Here is an 18,667-nt window from a genome sequence, read left to right on the forward strand (position 1 = left end):
GCGCCTGCGCGCCCAGCGCCACAGCTCTTGGCCAATCAGGGCGCGGCGCGCAGCCGCATTGGCCAAGCTGGTGGAAAAAGAAGTGTGAGACGTAAGATCCCTCCGCGAGCGGCGGCGGGGGCGGAGCGTGGGCGCGGGCGCGAAGCATTCTGATTGGCTGGGATGAGCCGCGGCGGGGTGTTGTCGCGGGGAAGGCGCGGAGCAATGTCTGGGCATTATTGCGTAATATGCACATGGAACCCGGCAGGGAGAGAAAAGAGGACCAGCGGGTGCCCTAGTCCCCCCATGTTTTGCGACTATAAGGGCCAACTGTGCCAAGCACTGTGAAAGGTATCTGTAGGGGACGGAGTGAGTGAGGACCCTTACAACCAAAATCTTTGCCCCCAAGAAACTTACGGGGCATCGCTTCTCCGCCTTTTGGCTACGATCAAGTGTATCTGTTCTTACAGTTTAATGTCTGATACGTCCTCTTTCCGAGGACAATATATCAAGTGGATTTTTGGAGCAGGAAGGTGGAATAGGAGCTTGCTCTGTCCACTTGGCGCATCGACCCAGTATTGCAGTACCTCCGGGAACGGTACACACACATAAAAAAGATGAAAGAAAAAAAGAAGAAATTTACAATGTAAAGGGGGGGGAGGGAGAGATGACAAAACCAATATTGTTTTGTTTTTCACCTTAAGTAATGTCTATTATGTCTACTATTGTTGCAAAGAATATGTGTGTTTTTTTAATGCAGCTTTTAGTAAGTGTTAGGGAGGAAACACAGTAAGAGGCTGAGATTTAAAATAATGTCCTTGAATACAGTTTTATAGATTTCCTCATAAAGGTCTGGTTCGTTTTTTTAGTTTTGTCCCTAAAGTATATTTGTTCTTAGTTTTTCATAGTATACGACTATGAACACTTTCTTGTTTCCATTATATTTTCTAATTGGTTACTGCTGGTGTGTAGAGAAGGTATTGATTTTACTGTTAATTTTGTGTATTTAGTCACCCTGCTGACCCTTCCGCTGGTTTCAAGTAATACAGTCTATTTTGCTTCAGTCACTGCCTATGCATACGTTTTTAAGATACTTGTTTTAAAACATTTTTATAACAAGCTATGCAGTTAAGACGTATCCATACCCCACTCTTCCCAAATAGATAAGCAGCTTAGAAAATTATTGCTTCTCCACACTTGGTCTCCCAGCCTGCAGCAGGCAGTTAGGTATGAGCAGAGTAGGGACCTTAGGCCAGCTGCAGAGGTTCACCAGGGTGGAGAGCCCTGGGTGAGTAGCAACCAGCAAAACTACAAGCCCTTGCAGGACCACTCCCCTGTGTGTTAACCCCTGGAAGATGACATCTAGGCTTCAGCTGTGTTTCAGCTCCCATCCGAGCCCAGAGAAGCAGCAAAATCGGATGGAGTGACACAGGGCTAACATCAGGACCAGCTGCATTGACTAATGATCCCCTGGTGCTGGCTAATCAGTAGACCACAAGGGGGGGCACACCAGGGGAGCTCATGAATGTTCTACTGGGATCCTCCCTGAGGCCTCCAGATAAAAGCCCTTGGTTCAGGGACAAAGTGCAGCTCTTTCTATGGAGCACACCCTGGCCTTTCCCATCCCCCTTCTCCCAGAGGCCTTTCCTTTCCTCTCTCTTTCTCTAAAGCTCCAAGGGCCTTTCTTTTGCCTCTGGAACTTGTTGCCTGAGCCCGTTTCTTCTATGGATCACTTCTACCTCTGTGATTTTCTAAATAAACTTGCTCTTATAGTTTGAGTCTTGTCTCTGAATTCTTTCTTAGCCATAACTCAACTACTGAGGTTGCTGAACTCCACTGAGGTCTAACACCTGGTGCTGTTCAGCCTCCCACAGACCCACTTGTCCACCACCCCACTTCCATTTCCAATGTTGTTTTAGTTCCACATCGCTTTCTTATAACAGTGTTGTGACACAATTGAAGTACAATAAATTGAATATATCTAAAGCATACAATTTAAGGCTTAACATACATGTGCAACTATGAAACCATCACCCACCAAAGTTTTCTCATCACCCCCTTAGGCTTCTTGAAGTTGCCCTCAGTTTACTGATGTTCTGTTTATTTTTTCCTTCAGTCTCTTTTCTCTGTTTCATTTTACAGTTCCTATAGCTATTTTTCATGTTTACTAATCTTTCGGCCATCTCTAATCTATTAATCCCATCTAGTGTATTTTTTTGTATCAGATCATTCAATTTTCATCTCTTGAATTTCATTTTAGCCTCTTTATATCTTTCATATTTTTACTTAAATGGTCTATATTTCCTCTACTTTAACATGGTTAGAATAGTATATAACATAGTTGTAATATGGAGTATAGTTATAATTATTTAATGTTCTTGTCTACTCATTCCACCATCTGTATAATTTCTGGGTCTGTTTCTACTGATTAATTTTTCTCCATATTATGGGTTGTATATTGTCCAGCTTTTTTACAAGCTTGGTAATATTTGATTGGGTGACCAAAATAAAATTTACCATGTTGAGTGCTGCATATTTTTGCACTCTCCTTAGTATTCTTGTGCTTGGTTCTGTGACAGAGTTATGTTATCTAGAAACAGTCTGAGTCTGGATTTTCCTTCTTTTGTGGCTAGCTTTTATGCTTTATTGTTTGGAATCAGAGAACTAACGTTCTCCTCTGCTGATATAGCACCCTTCTGGGTACTGTGTGTGACAACCCATAAGTTTGGAGATGTTCCTACTTTGGCTGATGGATAAAAACTACTAGTATTTGTAGCCCTGGGTGAATTTCAAGGATTGTTCCTTCTAACCCTTTCAGGTTTTCTTTCCACGGCCCTGGGTGGTTTCCTCCCACATATTCAGCTGGAGGTCCAGGGAAGAGCCTCCCTTGGTGTCCAGAGCTTTTTCTTTGTGCTGCTCTCTCTCTTCTGGCACCCTACCCTGCAAACGCTGGCCACTGTGGCTGCCTAGACACCCAACGCCACTTCCTCATCCCAGAAAGACCTAGGAGCTCCGTCTAACTTACCCCTCTTGATGCTGCCTTCTGGATACTGTCTTCAGGTAGCAGCCTGGGGCAATCGCTGGGCTCACCGTTGTTTATTTCTGTTCTTTCAGGGATTCCTCACCTCTGCTGCCTCTTTCCCAATGTCTGAAAACATTGTTTCATATATTTTGACCCGTTTTTAGTGGTTTCAGGCTGCTGGATAAATTCATTTGAAATGGAGCTAGTCATGAGAAGAATGAAAGAAGAGCATATGTTAAGGGCTGAGACAATAAAGAGTTTGGTGTGTCCTGAGAACAGACAGAAGACTGCTTTGTGTCCAGTCAGTGGAGAATGATACGTGCTGAGGTTGGAGTGATCAGCAGGGCTTTGGGCCTAGCAATGTCAGGGGCTCAGTACATGGGTGGTCATTTAAGGGTTTTTAAAAAACACGTGCTATGGTTCACAGTTTAAGAAGATCAGTCTTGAGGCTATAGGTGCAAAGCTGCATGAATGGACATGGGGACATGAGGTAGGAGGCTCTTTCGGGAGTCCAGTGAGAGATGATGGTGATCAAACAGAGAAGCAGCAGTAGATGTGGAAAGAAGAGGGTGGCTTCAAATTGTGCTTTGTGGAAGAACAGAAGATGCTGATGGATTGGAGGTGGACGTGAGAAAAAGTAGGAATCCTAGGGTTTTGGTTTGAGTAACTTAGTGGCCAGTGGTGCCTTTTTCTAAGAGAGTGAGAACTGTGTGAGGGAGGACAGTGCTAGCGAAAAAGAGTGTCCAACACTCCCAGTGATACATCCCTACGACCTGCTCCTCTCCTTCTTTGATAAGACTGACTTTTTTCAGTCTTCCTTCAATAAAGTCCTCCATAAACAGAACAGTTTCCCCCTCGTTTCAGCCAGATCAATCTTCCTGTTCGGGAATTCAGGAGAGTGGCAGGTTTTCGTTCGGTGTGCATAGCAGGAGTAGGGGGAGGGGGATCCAGAATTCACTTATGAACATGCTAATTTTGAAATACCTATTATACAGTCCAGTGGCTATCTGTGTCTGGAGTTCTGGGCTAGAGATAGATTTTGGAAGTAAGCCATATAAAGACGGTAAAGTCGTAGAAATGGATGAGATCATGTAGGGTGAGGGTAAAGAGAGTGGGGGGAAAGGATCCAAGATGGAGCCCTGAGGAACACAGCATTGAGAAGCCAGTTAGAAGAGGGTTACCCAGTAAAGGTGACTAAGAAGGAATGTCTGAAGAAGCAGGGAGAGCCCGGCTGGAGGGGCTCAATTGGTTGAACATCATCCTGTGCAACAAAAGGTTGCCAGTTTGATTCCCAATCAGGGCACATACCTGGGTTGTGGGTTTGATCCCCAGTCAGAGCACGTGCAGAAGGCAACCAATGTCTCTCTCACATCAATTTCTCCCTCCCTCCCTTCCCTCCCTCTCTCTAAGCATGTCCTTGGGTGGGGGAGGAGGAAGGAGGAGGGGGAGGGGAAGGGGAAGGGGAGGAGGGGGAGGAGGGGGAGGGGAGGGGGAGGGGGAGAAGAAGAAGAAGCAGGGACAAAACCAGGAAAACAAGAGAACGGAGTGTCTCCAGGAGGAAGCACTTCCTTCATTCAATAGGTATTTATTATTAAGCATCTACTGAGCACCAGACTCTTTTTTAGGCATAATAATAAGTTGAATAGAACAAAACCTATAGTGTGGAAGGAAGGCAATAAAGAAATAGACAATTATGTATAGAAGACATCTGAACATCTTATTGGACAATAAGTCCAGTGAAGAAAAATGGTGCAGAATAAGGGAACAGGGACCAATGGAAGGTGTAATTGTAGGGTGGTCAGAAATGGTCCTATATGAGGAAATGGAATTTGAGCAAACAACAGAAGGAAGTGAGGAAGCAAAACAGGAAGATGTCAGGCAAAGAGCATGCCAGTCAGAGGGAAAAACAAATGCAAAGACCATGGTGGGCTCGCGTCAAGCATGTTTCGGGAACAGCAAAGCATGCCTGTGGCTGGCGTGAAGCAAGTGAGGGGGAAAGTAGAGAGGATATTAGAGAGGGAGCTAGCACCAGATCATGTGGCACTTGCAAGGCCACTGTAAGGACTTAGGACTTGAATCTAAATGGGTGACAAGCCATTGGAGATAGGATGGCTTCTGCTTTATTTATTTTTTATGAAGGCATGATTTTCAGCTGAATGAGTGTTGTGAAAACCACCCAAGAAGATCCAGCATTTTAGGAAAACATTTTTCCTAATGCTAAGTTTTTCCTGATGCTAGTTTAAATGAAGGCCCTGACATTGTTCAGAATGCGCCCTCCCACCTGTGCTGTAATAGTAATAACAGTAACCGTCATGGAACGCCACTGTGTCCGACTGCTAAATGTGGCACCAGGATTATCATCTCTCCTCCTAACAACAAGCCCCTAGAATAGATTAATGGACACCCCCATTTTGCAGAATGGAATATTGAGACTTAGAGTGGGGAAGTGCCTTCCCTGGACCACACAGCCTGGAGGTGGCTCTTTATCGCTCTCATTCCAAACTGTTCACTAGCAATGCTCAGGGTGCTTTGCCAAAGCAAAAGAGGGGGGTTTCCAAGTCCCCCACCATCTCTAGATGTGGCCTGAATGCACGACCACATCGGTGCGTGACTCAGCCTGAATCTGGTCGATTCCCCCTGCGTGCTCCGTCTACACACCTGTGGCCTCACGCCAGGTCGTGCGGATCCTGCCTCTGTGTCTCCCTTAGTGTGTCTCTCACTTGCCGTCTGCCTTCCATTCCTGCTGCTGCATCATCTAGTTTGCGTGCTTGTTCCTTCTTGTGCTCTTGTCTTGAGCTCTCACCTGGAAAAGGCTTCTACTTGCGTCTCTTCCCACCAACCCATCCTCCACCCTGTGGCCAGAATAACTTGGCTGAAACGCAGGTCTGGTCTTGTTCTTTCGCTTGATATCCATATGGGTGGTCTGTTGTCTGGAGAATTAAGTCCACACTTGGTGGCTTGGCTCCCTACAGCCTGACGTCAGCCTACCTTTCTGGCCTTGTTGCTGACTCTGCCCTTCGTGAAGCCACATTCCCACAGAGACCCCCCTCACCTCTGCCTGCTGCCTGCTGCCTGCTGCCTGCGCATCTGCGCCACCTCTGGTCCATTTCTGCTGTTAGAAATTCTGCCCGGACCATGTTGAAGACTTAGCTCAGCGGCCACATTTTCATGAAGACATCTCTGACCAGCATTCCTGATGGGTAACTGCCCCCTCTCCCTCTGCTCCCCCACCATTCCTGGTCCATGTCCTAAGGTGACCCTGCTCCATTGTCACATTGGAAGACCACATGCCTGTCTCTCCTCCACCCTCACACACGTGGCTGCCACTCAACCGTACGCGCTGTGACTTACTCATCTTTAAATTCCTATTCATCTTGAATTTCTAGACAGCATAGTTTCTAAACGATAGTAGGTGTTCACTAAATATGAATAGAATGATGAATTCAGGGAAGACAGAAGAGATGATGAGGAAAAAGCAAGAATACCCTTTATATAATTTCTTGAACAGTTTGTAATTCATTAGACAAATCCCTACAGACCATCTCTGTGGGGCAGGCACCCACTCAGAACTGGGGTCGGGGTACAGAATTAGCTGGTGAGAGCCTTGCCCCACGGCTCCAGCACAACGGCCAAGGCTGCTGTTCTTGAACTCTAGCTGGAGAGCCCACCAGACCCTTCTCCTGTTTGAGCTGCTTCCTTTCTGATGCTCCGCGTCCTGGCCCATTTTCTGGGGGTGAGGTCATCGGATGACATACTTGCTCTGGCTCACTTCCCTCCCCTAGGTTCTGTCTTTGACCTGTGCCGGGCCGAGGCCTCGAGGAGAATGCTTGGGGCTGAGATGAAATCTTCTGGCTGAATCACTCCCCTCGCACCTCAGGCCTTGACAACATGCAGGGAGACAGACCACCGTTCACCTTTCCCCTCTGGGCTGAAGGATGCGGCTTGACCCCTGGAGTCTGCTCTCTTGCTCATTTGGAGGCTGTCAGTGCTGTTCTGGTCCCCAAAGGATGCTAAGTTGAAAGAAAAAACAAAACAGAAACCAAAGCAAAACCTGCAGACGGGGCTCCTAGAAGAGAGGCAGGCTTACTCCTCTCTGGCCCTGTAACTCACAGTGGAATGACAGGCTGAGCCACCAGGCAGTCAGGACGCCCAGGGCTACAACTGCGCAGAAGGAACTTGATGACTGCTGACGATCAAGGCAGACGAGAGCAGGTGTACAATGTGGCTTTGGATCTGGCTAGAGATACGGGCCTGACAAAACACCCGTTGCCCTCTCTCCTTCCTCCAGGGGCGTCCCAGAGCACACTGTGACAGCTTCTGTCCAGCACCTTTTCCTGCATCACAGAAATATCAGAGAACGTACACAGTTATAAAGAAGAAAATACGAGGGAACTGCAACCCTACCCAGCATAACCACTGCCACTCTTCCATGGTTCCCGTTGCCACTTTAGAATGCATTTCCCATCATGGAGACCACGGTCTAAATAGAATTTGATGTTCTTCTACAATTTTATGCTCTGCTTTCTGCACAGTCTCCTTGACTGGAGCGCTGTGGGGACAGCATGATCAGAGAGCTCACGAGGGGGAGGCTGCCCCCGTTGGGGGGTGGCCTCTGGGCGGAGCAGGCACCACGAATTCAGCACTCGGTGCCACCGCAGCTTGATCTGAAGCCCGAGACAGCAGGTACTTCAAATCTGCTTCGAGACGTGGAATTTTCAGCACAGTCTCCCAATCTTCTACTTATTATACACTTCCCACTGTTCTTGGCAGGACAGCTTGGGAAATGTTTGGCATCCTATCCTTCCATTTGCATTTCCTTTCTGCAAGGCACTTTCTTAATGGAGCTGCCTGTTCCCCAATAGGAAAAGGCTTCCGGGTTGACAATGGCTCCAGTTCTCAGTACAGGTGCCCAGAGTCTCGATATTTTGTTGTTGTTGTTTAGTTTCTTGCTTTAATTTAAATGTTTTAAAACTTACACTACATTTAAGGCGGTTTTGAAGATACAGGGAATGGGGAAGATAACAAACCTAGCAGGTAGCACAAGGGAAAGGAAGATGAACAAAACTTAGATAAGAAACTTAAAAAAATAACATGGTACAGAAATTCTGAACATATTTAAAACCATTGAATTGTACACTTTTAATGGGTGAATTGCATGATATGTGAATTAACCTCTTTAAAATTGAGAGAGAGAGAGACATTGATTTTTTTTGTTGTTGTTCCACCTATTCATGCATTAATTGGTTGATTCTTGTATGTGCCCTGACCAGGATCAAACCCATAATCTTGGTGTATTGGGACAACCCTCTGACCAACTGAGTGCCCGGCCAGCGCCTCAATAAACCTTTTTCAATGGTTCAGAAAGAAGGGGGAGAAACATGGTATCTGTGTTGGAGTCAAGGTCACAGAAGAGAAGAGGAAAGGCGATGTTACCTGTGTGCTTTAAGAACACCAATGTAAGCGATTCGTGTGCCTGCACGCCTGGGCCTGCAATGAAGCCATGTTTGGGAGGGCTCAGCTGGTTATATTTATAGCCATGTGGTTGCTACCGGCAGCCAGCAGGTCTCACTTCTCTTTTCTCCACGTCCTAATTCTGTTCTAAAATGCCGCTCTGATGGCAAGGCCTGTGAGTCCGCGCACCTACGCGTCACAGGGGCTTCCTGGGTCTGCTCTGGTCCCACACAGGCCTGTGCCCTGACCTGTCTCTGGTTGCAGCACGAAGTCTGAAGGCCTGGGGATCCAGACCCTCCCTGGGCCATGAAGATTAACCTCTGCTTGGGGTGGTGCTATGTTCCCGTGGGTTTCAGAAGCACTTGAGGAAGGCAGTTAAAATGCACATCTCCAGGGCACACCCAGAGCTGCTGATCTCATCGTTCCTAGCGGAGCCTGGGGATCTGCCTTTTGGGCAACCGCTGGTGCGATTCTGAGGCTAAAAGTTCAAAAACCACACTTGGAAGAGCACCCCGATTCTGGTGTCACCCAGCCATCACCACCAATGCAGCAAAAGAATGCCCTGTCTTGCCCTGACTGGTTTGGCTCAGAGGATAGAGCATCGGCCTGCGGACTGAAGGGTTCCAGGTTCGATTCCGGTCAAGGGCATGTACCTTGGTTGCAGGCACATCCCTAGTAGGAGGTGTGCAGGAGACAGCTGATCGATGTTTCTCTCACATCGATGTTTCTGGCTCTCTATCCTTCTCCCTTCCTCTCTGTGAAAAATCAATAAAATATATATTTTTTAAAAAAAGAATGCCCTGTCTCCCCTCTGGTCTCCATCGCTTAGGCTTCATGTCCGGATCATTAGATGGACTCTGCACGTTCCCCTTAGTCAGCCTTGGCGACAACATGTGCACTTAGAGGGGCTCGCACTGCGCCTGGGGACCGCCCACTTGGGAGGGGCAGGCAGACCCACTGCACCTCCTCGCTGGAAGACACAAGGTGCTCTGCAGGGACAAAGCTGATGGGGGCAGGCCCTGGCTCCAGGACTCCCTCTGGCACAGCTCTCCCCCGGCTCCGAGTCCTTGGTGACCCACACATAGGCACACCCTCCGAGCACAGTGTCACAGCTCGCGTCTCCTGTGGGCATCACTGCCCACTTCCCTGAACAGCCAGTCCCCCATTGCCCAGCTCTTATGCCCAAGTTTTATATAAAGTACCATTGTTATGTATGCTTAGATCTTAAAGACTTTTGTGCACCGTGTACATGTGCCCATGCATAGCGCTCGCACACACACACACACACACACACACACACAGGAAATCGCAGGGCACAATACCAATACATCACCATATTAACCTCTGGTCTAGAGGTGCCTTTTATGATGCAAAGGGCATATGCTTCAGAGTTTAAAGACCTCAGTTCAAATCCTACCTCAGCACCTTCCTACTTACCTGGCCTTAGGACCGTTAGTCCCGGTCCCCGGGCCTGAGTTTCCTCATTGGAATGAAAAGTGAACGCTGATGAAGCATCTAGGACTGTGCCTGGAACCCGATAGGAAACCCACGAGTGTTAGGTAATTCTTTTAGTTTTATGTTCTATTTTTATTTTATTTTTTTGTATCTGAAAGGAAACAGGCCTCCCAATGTCTCTCACAGGGCGTATTAGTCAGGCTCTTAATTGCAAGCATCAGAAGCCATCTCTGGCCTGAACCAGCGGAGAGGGGATTGATGCGAGGCCGTGGGGAGCTCGCAGAGCTGCCAGGAGGCTGAGGAGCCAGTTGCAGAAAGTGGGCTGGAACCGAGAAGCTCACCCAAGACCACGGCCAGACTGCACCTCCGGGCAGCCTGGTGCCTGACCTCCCCACCGCAGCCCTGAGCCCTGGATGCGCTGCCCCTCGAGGCAAAACCAATTCTCTGCCGACTCTGCTTCTTGCATCACTTGCTCTGGAACTCAAAAAGCTCAGAGAGCGGGACCCAGGCCATCAGGGGCCGGGCTGTCCTCTGGCTGCAGTGGTCGGGATGGCTCTAGACGTCTTGGCTTCCATAGTTGGCATTCCTCAAAACTCAGGGCATTCATTCAGAGGTCAGGCAGCTGGACAAGACCACTGTGCAGAGCGGATGCTCACCTCCTCTGATGCTCAGATCTCATCCGCATTTCACACACAGTCATTCTTCAGTTCCCAGGGCACTTTCTCCATATCTCTGGGATCGCATCTGCCCTGTTTTCCTACCAATGAGTGATGTGTTTAAAGGACCACGGTGGGCCCTTGACCGCGGGAAGTCTGTCTCGCTCATCCTCGAAGCCCAGGTTCTTAGCACCTAGTTAGGAACATGCCTTTCTGCGTTGTCTCTCAACACACGGGCTCTTTCCCTACACACACACACACACACACACACACACACACACACACACACGACACAGATCTGTTTACAACATAGAAATAAGCCGTGTGAATGTGTCCTGCATACTGTGAAGTGTTGGGCAAATGCGCCTGATCTTAGCCAAAGGCTGAGAAGCGGTGAATGTTGGGACGAATGAAAGCCGTCATATTGTTTATTTCATTCTCGTTTGACAATTTCTGGTGAAGAGCTGCGTGCCCTTAGTAATGTTTCAACAGGAGGAAGTTAGGGCGCGGGATTCCCGTCCACCTTTTCCAACTCTGCGGAGCATCTTGGTTCACTGCGCGTCAGAAAGCGACCCAGCCCAGCGGCGGGGCCCGGCCCCAGCAACCCCTGGCCCAGGGGGCTTGCTGATAAGCTGCCCCAAGTGCCCGCGGGTCCGACCTGGCCGCCCGTCCCTCTTCCGCAGCGCAGGTTGGCAGGGGCCACACGCACGCACCGCCGCCCCCGCGCGCCCTCCCCCGGCTCCCCTGGGGCACTTGGCCGCTGGGTGCTGCCCGCGGGGCCAGCACGTGACCCAGAAACTTTGGAGGCCTCGGGGCGGGCAGCGGGCGGCGCTGCGGGGCGGGGGATCGCCGCCGGGAGCCTGGCGTGCGGAAGCGGGAGCGGGAGCGGGAGCGGGAGCGGAGTCGGAGCCGAGCGGCAGCGCGCCGGGGCCGTCCGCGCTGTCCGCCCGGGGAGGCGCCCGGGGACGCGGACACCCGCTCGCGCCCGCCGCCGCCTCTGCCTCTGGTCGCGCAGACAGAGCCCGCGCCCGCGCCGCTCCCCACTTGGCTGCTCCCTCCCTCCCCTGGATGGGAAGTTGGGGAGATGGACAGGGTCTCGCTGGCGTGGATGGCTCTCTTCGGGCTGACAGGTAAGCGGCGTTTGCCACCGACGCGGGGAACTTTATATATATTCCTGCAGCGGGGGTTCATCCATCCGCCACCCCACGCCCCGGTTGTGCTTAAGCTGTGAGCAGGCTGGGTACGTGGGGGAGGGGCTGCGTGTCAGGTTGATGGGGTGGGGGAGACCTCCGAGAGGCAGGTGTCTGACCCACTCGTGACGAGATTGTCCTGTGGAGCCGGCATTCCCCTTCCAGACAGCCTTCTGCCTGTGGCACCCCGAGGGCAATGCTGGGGGGAGCCTGGCGGGACGGAGCGGGAAGCTCCGAGGAGGCTGATTAATTAGGGAAACGCGCGTTCTGGGGGTGGGGTGGGGGTGGAGGAGTGTCTCCTTAATTCCTTCCCTGGAGAAGCGGGACCCAGGGGCATTCTCAGGCAGGGGGTGAGGAGGGAGGGGGTGGAGGTGCCATTGGTTGTGGAATTTAGGGCCCTGCTGTCTCTTGTACCTTTTGGGGAGTGGTCCCACCGAGAGAGAGGACCCTTCCTCTCCCCCCAAGTAAACAGGTCCCGTCCCCCCAGTAAAGATAATGGGCAGAGATGCTCAGAAGGTAGGGCTTCTCCCAGCGTGCCACTTCCTCCAGGTGGGCCCTCCAGGCTTCCCTTCCTTTTCCTGAACTTCTCCCACCCTCCTGGGGCCTGCAAAGGCTTTTGTTTCTGACACTTTACACCCCCACCCCCATGACTCTGTGTGTTTGAGGGGCAGGTGGCCAGGCAGGGTGGCCAGCCCAGAGTCACACAGTAGCCCTGCTTGGGGCAGGGTGCTCGGAAAGTTGGGGGGTTTGGACAGGTCTGAGGCAATGACCGTGGACACCGAGTGATGGAGGAAAGGAACAGGGATCAGAAAGGTTGTGAGGATAGAATGCGGCAGGGAAAGGCGGGAGAGAAAATGCACAGTAGCACCCCAAAATGAAGTCTTGTCCGCTCCAGGGGCACCAACCAGAAGGCTTGGGAGGATCAAGTCTGTGGGAAAAGGGAACACATTTAACTCAGGCAAGTGGGCGAGAGGGTAAAACACACGTAAGAAAGGCAGCCCCTGCCCCTCGGCTCCAGAGTAAGAGTCCTGACTCCTCGGCTCCGTCCTGTTCTCAGGGAAGGGCCCTAACCGGCTCCTGAGCCCATGGTCCCGGTGGGGGCCCCGCGCTGAGTTAGCCTCTCCCGCCTGCTCTGAGTGTCTCCCTCCCACACTGTTCAAATGTGAATCATCTGTAATTTCAGGGTTTGGCTGATCCATGCCTCCCCCTCCCCTGGCCTGCCAGGGCCTGCCACCGCCCCCCTCGCTGATCCTCAATGTCCTCAATTTGCCTCCTCTTCTCTGTTATCTTGTCCCGGGAACTTGGGCTCTGAGCCTGCATCGCACCCTCCCTGAAGTCAGCTGGGCACCTGGGAGGGTCCCTGAGTCAGAGTGCCCGGAGCCGGAGCAAGGGAGACACCCTGGCCGGGGGCTCACGGCTTCTGTGGCAATGGAATCAGGTCGCTTGGCAGGGGCCCAGGCAGCCTCGGCCGTGACAGAAAGGAGGCCCCCAGGACAAGCACCAGCAAATGTGCGATGGAGCAGAGACTGGAGCCCAGTGCTCTCAAACCAGCGCCCGGGGGCTGGCTCTCTCCTAAGCTGCCTCTGAGGTTTTCATTGTAGGGTTTTGTTTTGTTTGTGCTGGGAAGGGTGGGCTGCTTTGCCCGCGCCCTCTTCCTTCTGCCCCCAGAGAGGCTGCCCTTGCCCGGAAGCAGGCAACAGGTTAGCGAGCAGGGCCCTCGCTGTCAGAGCTGGGCCTCTGTGCTCTGCAGGCGAGGCTGGCTGCCTGCGTCCCCTGAGCACCTGCTGGCATCCCCTGATCCCAGCTTCACTCCGGCCTCGCCCCCCAGTGCCTGACAAGCTGCTCTCACCCTGAGCAAGGTGGAGGCGACCATGGCGGAGGGGGAGGGGGGGGGAGAAGAGCAGTGACGGGGACGTGGGTCCAGGCTCATCCTTCACAGGGAAGCCAGGGGAGGGGAGGTAAGACAGTGCAGTCCGGCCCAATCAATGGATTCTCTCTTGAGGGGGTGGTGGGAGCGAGGGAGGAAGGGAGGAAAGGACAGATTAGAAATGAGTCAGAGCGCCAGGAAAAAACACTCACTGTCCTCTCCCCCACTCCCCCTCTCCCCCTCCTTTTCTCTCTCCCCTCCCCTCCCCTCCCCCGTTTCTGTCTTGTAACGCAGGCTGAGCAATTTCTAATCAACACGCCACTGTTTTGCTGGGGCTCCAGCAGCTCCTTGCTTGTCTTTCTTTCTGGATTCGCACAGCTGTAGATGGAGCCTGGTGGTTTCTTATTGTCGCTGGAATGTCGCTTCCTGTCATAGATTGTGTTCTGTTGTTGTCCTTGTTTCAAACAAAACAAAATGCTCAGGGCTGGGCTGCAGCAACAGGTGCCACGAGCAGGAAGCCTGGAGGCTTCGCTCTTTGTTCCCAGATGTGGATGTGGATGTGGATGTGGATGTGGATGTGGATGGCGTGGCCCGGGGTCCTCTCCTGCGGCCTGCGGGGGGCAGGGGCGGGGTGTGGGGGGTGTGGGGGGAAGGCGGGGGGGGGGGGGGGGGGGGACGATGTAATGCCCAGTGTTCAGAATCCCCAAAACCCCCCAGGAAGGAGCCAAGACCCGCTGTAACTGCAAGAGAACCTTTATTCGTGCTAGCACGAGCTCTCATCTCCAGCGCTCACCGGGGACCAAGAGAAATTCTCTCGCCAACACCAAGGCTTTAAGGGGGTCTCAAGCAGTGGGCAGGGAGAGTGTTTATGATTGGTCAGGGGTAGGGTGAGGGGTCCAGTTACACAAAGGCACACTGGGTAGCTTGCTTAAGGTGGACTGAGTCCATCTCTCTACATTCCTATTGGCAGGTTCATGCAATTGTTACATTCTCGCGGTTTTCTAAGAAAAAGGAGTTATATACATAGTTACACAGGGTGGAGGGTACAGTACATTTTGTGCTGTCCTGCTCTGCCCTTTCATTCCCCCCTTGTCTTGGGACACCCGGCTCAATCATGAGACGGTTTGTATTTTTACTTTGTCTTTTACTTCTGGTTAAGGCCTTTAGTACTACAGTCCCCAACAGTACTGTCCACAGTGAATTCCAGTTCTTCTCCTGCAGGTGTTGAGTTTCCTCCTGGCCTGCGTGGAGCCCAGGCTAGGGATCTCACGGGTGAGGCCGCTGGCTGCCAGGATCTAGGCCGTTTCCTGGTGCAGGAGCTGGGAGTGGTGTAGCCAGGTCTGGACGCCGTCTACTTCAACAGCCGTGGGCGTGCTCAGGATAACAGTGTAGCATCCCTTCCAGGTTGGGGTGAGTCCTTGGGCAGTGAACTTCTTTACCTATACCGAGTCCTTGGGCTGGAAGGGTTGTACAGGAACAAGCTTATGGGTGGCTTTCTGGGTATACTGCACAGCCTGTAAGGACTTGAGTAAGGGAATGGTTATGAATTCCAGCTTTCAGTTTCTTCCTGTCCCTGGAAAGGAAGCGGCAGGGGGAGGTCTATCATATATGATCTCTAAAAGGGGGAAACCCCTACCGGTAGGGAGTACACCTGGCCCATAAGAGGGTGAAGGGTAGGAGGTTGGTCCAGTTTTCACCGGTTTCTAGGGTAAATTCAGTTAAATTCTTTTTTTGAGTCTCGCGCATGGCTGTCCTAAGGCTTGAGCTATATTTTGAGATATCTTGGCTACAAAAGGCGGGGCTGTTATCTGATCCTATGACTACTGGCAGCCTGAATCTAGGTATAATCTCCTGGAGTAATCTCTTGACAATTATAGAGGCAGTTTCTGTCCTAGTGGGGTATGCTTCAACCCAACCCGAGAAGGTGTCTATGAGAGCTAGCAGATACTTATACCCTGACGCTAGTGGCTTAATCTCTGTGAAATCTACCTCCCATGCTCTCCTGGGGAATTTCCGTGGGGCCCGAATTCTCAGGGGGACCCTCTTACCTTGCTTAGCATTTACCTGTGCACAGACATTACTTCTAGTGACTATGCTTTTAATTATTTTATCTAAGAGTACCTGCCTTGTAGAACTTCAGAAGTCTTGGTGACGCCAAGTGGGTAGCCTGGTATAATTGGGTAACTAACGTCCAACCTAGAGCCTCTGGGACCAACAGTCTGTCATCTGGTAGGGTACACCAACCATCCGGTTCTTTAATGGCTTGCTTCTGTTCTGCCAATTCCTCCTCTTGTTTGGTGTAGGAGGGGGTCTGCATAGGTCCAGGTACGGCAGGGTTACTAAAACTTGTAAAGGCCCCACTGGTTTTTGGGCGGCTTCCTTGGCAGTTTGGTCTGCGGCTCTATTTCCTCTGGCTTCAATTGTCTTCCCTTTCTGATGTCCTTTGCAGTGCACTATTGCAACTGCCCTTGAGAGCCAGATGACCTTTAATGTGGCTAAAATGTTTTCCTTATTTTTAATTTCCTTTTTTACTGCAGTTGGTAACCCTCTTTTCTGGTGGATGGCACTGTGTTCCTATTGGAGGGCCTGGATTAAGGCCAAAAGCTCGACCTTTTGTGCTATGGTTCCCCTATTTAGGGACTGCGCCCAAATGGTGCGGTTCAGGGTGACTACTGCTGCCCCTGCACATCGGATGCCATCCTGAACATAACTGCTCCCAACCGTGAACAGTACCTTGTCTGGTGATGATAGTGGGGCATCTTTCAGGTCTGGACGAGCCGTTTGTACTGCGTCTGTTACCTCTGTGCAGTCATGAATGGGTTCCTCTGGCTCATCATCTGGAAGCTCTGGAAGCAGGCTGGCAGGGTTGATGGCCAGTGTCTTATGGAACCGGATGCAGGGCTGGTCCAGGAGAAGAGCTTGGCACTGGGTGATCCTGGTGTTTGACATCTATCTCTCCAGGGTACCTCGAAGGAGGGCCTCCACACCATGCGGTATTATTAGGGCTAGTTCCTGGCCCAGAGTTTGCTTATCTGCCTTCTTTACCAGCGATGCTGTGGTGGCTACTGCCCAGAGGCACGCTGGCCACCCTGCTTCCACGGGGTCTAGTCTCTTAGACAGACAGGCTACAGGTCTCTTCCAGGGACCTAGAGTCTGAGTGAGAACCCCTTTGGCAATGCCTCTTACCTCACTCACGTGGAGGTGGAAGGGCTTCGTGAGGTCTGGCAAGGCTAGGGCAGGTGCTGAGATGAGAGCTTTCTTTAGCTCCTCAAAGGCCCATTGTTCTACTTCGGTCTAGTTCAGTGGCTGCGTTCCCCCAGTACTTGAGTCTAGAGGTTTAGCAATCCCTATGAGCCCCGGTATCCATAGGTTGTAGTATCCAACTGCCCCTAATAATTCCCTCTTCATCCCCCGCAATGGATATGATGGCAGTCCAAATAGTTTCTGTAGGAGGTCACATCTACATAGGGGGTACGGGCATTCTGGCATGACCAGAAATGAATGAGTTACCGTGTTCTTTCCGAGGTCCATAGTCCTTTTTGATGTCTAAGGAAAACAGGCAATTTGTCCGGTGGCTTCCTGGACTGCTGTCTTCTTAGAGGTTACGGGTCCCATAGGCCCTGTCAAGACTGAATAGGCTGTTTCAGTGTCCACCAGGAAACTAACAGGTTTGCCCCCCACTTGTAAGGTTACCCTGGAGGCTTAATAGAAAGGAACCCCGGTCCTGTCAGTCCTTTTCTTCTAAGTTAAAGACCCTTGGAGTCTGAGTCTCCCCTTTCTGCTTCTCTAGCTAACCTGCCAGGACATTTTCTCTTCCTGTGCCTCTGCTTCTTACAATAGGCATACTAATTCCTTCCTATTTGCTGCTGGCTTTTTCTTCTTTCTAATATTTCTCTGTTCTTCTTCTTACTATATATAAACTTTTACAAATTTTATAATTTTAAATTGGTCTTTAAACTTTCTTCTATGTCTTAAAAAATGCATAACTATGCCTCAAATCTTTTATTACTTTAAAATATTTAGAAAAGGCAGAGGGAGAAGGGAGCAGGCTCAGCCGCTTGAATTTCAAACTGTTATATTTTTCCTATAGATAAGCATCTCAGATTCTGATAAGCCTGGAATGGGGAATTTCTAGCTGCCGCCTTTAAGCCCCCTAACAGAACACGGTGAAAAGTGTCCAAGGAGTTGCCGAGGGTTCTTGGGTCTCATTGGGGCGGAGGGGGTCACAAGGGAATTTCCCTCCTCGTTGCTGCCTCTAGCCACTTAAAACAATCCCTGGAGGGGAGGGACACCGGGTGGGCAGAGGCAGGGAGCGCGGCGCGGGTCCCACCGAGGCGTTTTCATCTGGCAGCCCACTCTCTGTTCCCACTGGGAAAAGTGCTTGCCTCCTGCTAACGAAGGTGGTGTGAGGGAACCGGTGACCCCTACACTGTAATCAGACTCCCTAATCAGACCTTTCTGAAAAGCCACTCTGCTTGAGTGTGTTTCTATTAAAAATTACTGATTTCAAAATTATAACTTAAGAGTTGCCACACACACACAAGGACCAAGTGGCCTATAAAATATTTTCCTTTTCTTTTAAAGGTTTTACAATGTACAATAATCATATCAAACTTAATGGCCAATTGAGACAAACACTTCTGAGACCGTTCCTCCACCACTGATTAAGACTGGGTGGTGGCGGGTGTCAGAAATAAGATTCATTTAGGTTTTGAGCTTGCTGGGCAGCCTTGGTGACTTTGCCAGCTCCAGCTTCCTTCTTATAGTTAATTTTAGAATGTGGTCCCTGCTTTAAGTCTCTTTGGATTACAATTGTTATAACTTTATATCTTCACATTAATAAATATAGACAGAAATGTTGTTAGGCAGGCCGATTCCCCCTCTGACAGAGAGAAAACACCCCTGGGAAAAAAGAATCCCAGTGGCCACTCGGGGGGATTGCTACCTGTCAGAGCACTCAGCCTTAAACAAATTAAATGTGTTGTTGTTTTTTTTCTTCTATATATGAACAAATAATTATAACCAGGCAGACAACAAAATATCAAAC

At 50.7% G+C, this 18,667-nt stretch overlaps 1 non-coding gene across 1 annotated transcript; it reads left to right on the top strand.

Annotated features, from left to right (window-relative positions):
• Window positions 1–401: 401 nt before the first annotated feature.
• Window positions 402–588, top strand: LOC114226929 (U2 spliceosomal RNA). Its single transcript, XR_003613041.2, has one exon. It is a non-coding gene; the product is annotated as a U2 spliceosomal RNA (small nuclear RNA).
• The last annotated feature ends 18,079 nt before the right edge of the window (window positions 589–18,667 follow it).

Source organism: Eptesicus fuscus, chromosome 22, assembly GCF_027574615.1.
Source record: "Eptesicus fuscus isolate TK198812 chromosome 22, DD_ASM_mEF_20220401, whole genome shotgun sequence".
NCBI classification, from domain to species: domain Eukaryota; kingdom Metazoa; phylum Chordata; class Mammalia; order Chiroptera; family Vespertilionidae; genus Eptesicus; species Eptesicus fuscus.